At 43.5% G+C, this 4,954-nt stretch overlaps 1 protein-coding gene across 1 annotated transcript in view; it reads right to left on the bottom strand.

Annotated features, from left to right (window-relative positions):
• Positions 1-4,482: 4,482 nt before the first annotated feature.
• Positions 4,483-4,954, bottom strand: part of FUNDC1 (FUN14 domain containing 1) — a 28,795-nt gene continuing 28,323 nt past the window's right edge. The window contains exon 7 of the transcript XR_002824207.1: positions 4,483-4,509. The gene's annotated coding sequence lies outside the window, so the exon portion shown is untranslated. The remainder of the gene's footprint in view (positions 4,510-4,954) is intronic.

Genomic DNA, 4,954 nt, shown 5'->3' with positions numbered 1-4,954 from the left:
GTAGAAGTCCATATTGCTGAGCCCATGCATAACCTCCATCCCTACCACCATGGCCACTTTGTTCATGAGCCCATCGGGCCATGAGAGGAGTGGCTGGGGAAAGAGGCTGACTGGTATCCACAGAATGCATCGTTCTATCCTCTTGATCGTTAAAATCCTCTTCTGCCAAGGTCACCTTTTGTCGATCTTTTGTATGAGATACAAATATCTTCACTTCTTTGGCTCATTCAGTAAGGTATATCCACATACCTCTTCCCCATACCTCCTTGTCACCAATTTTACAATCATGCTCCTTCCAAGTCCTAACCATCCAGCCAAACCCTTGGCCACAGCCCATGAATCGGTATACATTCACACATCTGGCCATTTCTCCTTCCAAGCAAAATGAACAACCAGGTTCACTGCTCAGAGTTGTGTGCACTTGGAGGATTTCCCTTCACCACTGTGCTTCAAGGAATTCCCAGAAAGGGGCTGCAGTGCTGCCACTGTCCACTTTCGAGTGGCGCCTGCATATTGCACAAAACCATCTGTAAACCAGGCATGAGTTTTCTCTTCCTCAGTCAACTGATGGTAAGAAACTCCCCTGAGTCCATAGGTGCAGACTGGGAGAGGGAAAGCAATGTGACAGGAGTGGGCACCATGGGCATTTGGGTAGCTCCCTCATGTAACTTATTTGTGACTTCAGGTCCTGCTAAAGCCCGATCTCATATATACCACTTCCTTTTAATGATGGAGTGCTGCTGTGCACGTTCAGCTTCATCACTCTGTTTGTCAGACAACACCCAGCTCATGGCGGGCATCTCAGGCCACATGGTGACTTGGTGGCCCATGGTTAAGTGTTCAATCTCTATTAAGGCCCAATAACAAGCCAAAAGCTGTTTCTCAAAAAGAGAGTAATTATCTGCAGAGGATGGCAGGGCTTTGCTCCTAAATCCTAAGGATCTGCCTGTGATTCACCAATAGGGGCCTGCCAAAGATGCCACAAACAGCATCATTATCTGCCACTGACACTTCAAGAACCATTGGATCAGCCGGATCATATGGGTCAAGTAGCAGAGCTGCTTGCACAGCAGACTGGACCTGTTGAAGAGCCTTCTCTTGTTCTGGGCTCCACTCAAACTAGCAGCTTTTTGAGTTACTTGATAAATAGGTCTCAGTAGCACATCCAAATGAGGGATATGTTGCCTCCAAAATCCAGAGAGGTCCACCAGGCATTGCGCCTCTTTTTCAGTTGTAGGAGGGGCCAGATGCAACAATTTATCCTTCACTTTAGAAGGAATATCTCAACATGCCCCACACCACTGGACCCATAGATATTTCACTGAGGTAGAAAGTGCCTGAATTTTTGTCAAGTTAATTTCCCACCCTATGGCACGCAAATTTCTTAACAATAAGTCTAAAGTCATTGATACTTCTTCCTCACTAGGTCCAGTCACCATAGTGTCATCAATGTAATGGACCAGTGTGATGTCTTCTAGAAGGAAAAGGTGATCAAATTCCCTGTGGACTAAATTATGATATAGGGCTAGAGAGTTGATATACTTGTGTGGTAGGACAGTGAAGGTGTATTTCTAGCCTTGTCAGCTAAAGGCAAACTGCTTCTGGTGGTCTTAAAAACAGAATCAAGAAAAAGGCATTGGCCAGATCAATAGCTGCATATCAGTTACCAGGAGATGTATTAATTTGCTCAACCAATGAAACCACATCTGGAACAGCAGCTGCAATTGGAGTCACCACTTCGTTAAGTTTACAATAATCCACTGTCATTTTGCAAGAGCCATCTGTTTTCTGCACAGGGCAAATAGGCAAATTGAATGGGAATGTGGTGGGAATCACCACCCCTGCATCCTTGAAGTTCTTGATGGTGGTTCTAATCTCTGCAATACGTCCAAGAGTGCAATGTTGCTTTTGGTTCACTATTTTCATAGGTAGGGGCAATTCTAATGGCTTCCACTTGGCCTTTCCTACCATAATAGCCCTTACTCCACATGTCAGGGATTCAATGTGGGGGTCTGCCTGTTGCTGAGTATGTCTATTCCAATTATGCACTCTCACTTGGGGAAATCACTGCAGGAAGGGTTCGGAGACCCACTGGATCCACTGTTAGATGGACCTGAGCTAAGACTCCATTAATAACCTAATCTCCATATGCCGCTACTTTGACTGGTGGGACACAGTAACATTTTGGGTCTCCTGGGATTAGTGTCAATTCAGAGACAGTGTCCGGTAATCCCCCAAAAGTCTGATTATTTCCTTTTCCCCAGTGAACAGTCACTCTTGTAAAAGGCCATAGATCCCTTTGGGGAAGGCTGAGAGAAAGATTAACAGTATAAATTTCTGGCAGTGTAGTGGAGTCCTTCCTTAACAGGACCCAGCTTCCCCTTCATTCAAGGGGTTGTGAGTCTGTAAACCGGCTCAAGTCTGGGCATTGATTGAGAGGTCGTGACTCTCTATTCTTGATTTAAGTTAGACTGCCATTTACTTGACATAGAATTCTTCTGCTTGTACAGGTAAAGTAAATATTTAGTAGATTTCCCATCTGTTTCACTCCGAGGGACACCATAACTAAGCAGCCAATGCTATAAGTCCATGCAAGTCAGACTATTCTGATCACTGCTTTGATTCTGCTGTTCATTACGGTAACCATGCTCACCTTGTCTTTGGTGATTAAGTGCCGCCACTTGGCCTCTGCCACCCGAGATCCAATGATCCCCATTGTAAGTAGGTGTTTAATTCAATTAGGGAAGTTCCCACTGTAATATCTGACTTACATAGAAGAGCAATCGTGTCAGTCTTCAAGGATACTGACTGAGGCTCCCTTCACAAATTTATTCTTCATAGTTGTGATGAAAAGCGTGTCCTCTGGGCACTCCGTGTGTGGGTCTGTGGGTCCAACATGATAAATCCACTCTAACATTCCAATTTCCCTAAGCCTTTGGATATCCGCTTCTACGGTATACCAAGGCAATTCTGGCATTTCAACTTCATTTAGTGTAGGCCACCTCTTGGTCTATGGTTTAGTCAACCAATCAAATAAACTATTAGATACTTTTCTAACCTCTCAAGCTAAAATATTGAATGAAGAATCTTTGCTTAGTGGGCCCATATCAGTAAACTCAGACTGATCCAACTTTGTTCCTTGCACCATTATCCTGCACAATTAATAGCCATTCCCACACATATTCTCCAGGTTTCTGTTTGTATATGTTAGAAAAATCAAGCACTTCTTTTGGAGTGTAGTATACTTCTTCACAGGTCATACTTTGTACTTCACCTCTTGGGGTTTGCTGGGACTTAACTCTAGTTATAAGTCTACAAGCAAAAATGGGTGGTTGGAGTGGGTCTTGGGGACATTCAGCAATGTCTTGTAAGGCATCTATCTTAGGCAATGCCCCAGGCAATGTCTCAGGCAAGAACTCTTCAGACACAGCTGGGTTAATCTCATCAGATGGGGTTGGAAGTGATGGTTTTATTGGGGAATGTGGCTTAGCAGACAAAGCTGTAGTAATCTCTTTGGATAGAAGTGAGAGGGCTGGTTCTGTTGGCAGGAGTGATTCAACAGGGGCTCCTTGTCCCCAGCTTCAATATTATCTGCCCACATGTCCCCATCCCAAGTTTCAGGATCCCATTTCTTCCCAATCAATGCCCTTACTTTAACTTCAGACACCATTCGAGGTTGAGCATTCAACTGGCATTATAATTTAGCCACTCTTAGGATAAAACTCTGGGTTTGGTTTTCAGCAATATCACCTCTGTCACTACAAGAAATAAGGCTTTCTTTCAGGGTACAAATAGCAACTTACAGGTCTTTTATGTGGTGCTTGATCTGGAATTCTGAAGCCCTGAGCTCATCTTTCTCTTTCTTCACTTTATCTAGCGAATGTAGGACCAACCAGCCAGTTTTATTATACTTCTTAGTTTGACAAAAATGTTGAAAGGTATCAAATACACAATCACCCAGAGCCTTGTCTCCCTCAAATATTTGATCCAATAGTGGTCATATTTTGTGTATTTCTATTGCCACATCAAGCTATGGATTAACAGTGCCGTCTTTACTACTAGAAATAGTCATTAGTGCCTTTAAGTCTAGCCAGACTTGAGAACCAATTCACAAAACTTATCCTTAAGATTCTGTACCTCTAGAACCACTCATCTAGTGGTTCATCTAGTACCAGACATCTTAGTTTGGGTTCTCTAGGGGAGCAAAACCAGTGAAACATATATAAATATATATAGAGAGAAATTTACATCAAGGAAATGGCTCACACAACTGTGAGGAAATGGCTCACTCAGTTGTAGGTACTGGCAAGGCCCAAATCCATGGGTCAGGCAACAGGCTGTAGACCTCTACTGGCTCACGTGGTTGCAGGGCCTGATGATCCCAAAATTTGCAGGTCACGTGGCAGGCTGGAGGCCTATGCTGGCTCACAGTGTTGCTGTGGTTGGCGACTTCAAAATCTGCAGGTCAGGCAGCAGGCCAGAGACTTCTGCAGGCTTACGTTCCAAGAACTAGAGGTCAGGTAACGAGAAGAGTGCAGAGTCAAGAAAGACAGCGATATTTGCCAGAACATTCATTTATATACTGGAGGCAAACTCCATACAAAGAAACTCCCCTTTCAACTGATTGGCTGCTCACATCAGATCACAAAATGGAAGATGGTTACACAGTGTCTACAAAATCTCTGAGAATCATACCCTAGACAAGTTGACACATAACATTAACCATCACATGTACAGTTTAGTGACATTAAATATGTTCATCACATTGTTCAACTATCACCATAAATTGTTCCCAAATTTACCCATCACCCTTAACAGAAACTCAGTGTCTCCTAAGTGTTGTGTCTTCCTTTCCCCTGCTGCTCAGTTTTCATGATATATTTTCTCACTGATGCAACAAAAGAGACTGTCTGTTTTACACTATGAGTATAATGTCTAGGAAGTGCTCTATAAA

This window comes from Trichechus manatus, unplaced genomic scaffold (genome assembly GCF_000243295.1).
Source record: "Trichechus manatus latirostris isolate Lorelei unplaced genomic scaffold, TriManLat1.0 scaffold00046, whole genome shotgun sequence".
Lineage (NCBI taxonomy): Eukaryota > Metazoa > Chordata > Mammalia > Sirenia > Trichechidae > Trichechus > Trichechus manatus.
The sequence above is the reverse complement of the archived record's forward strand: the minus strand, read 5'-3'. Positions and strand labels throughout refer to the sequence as shown.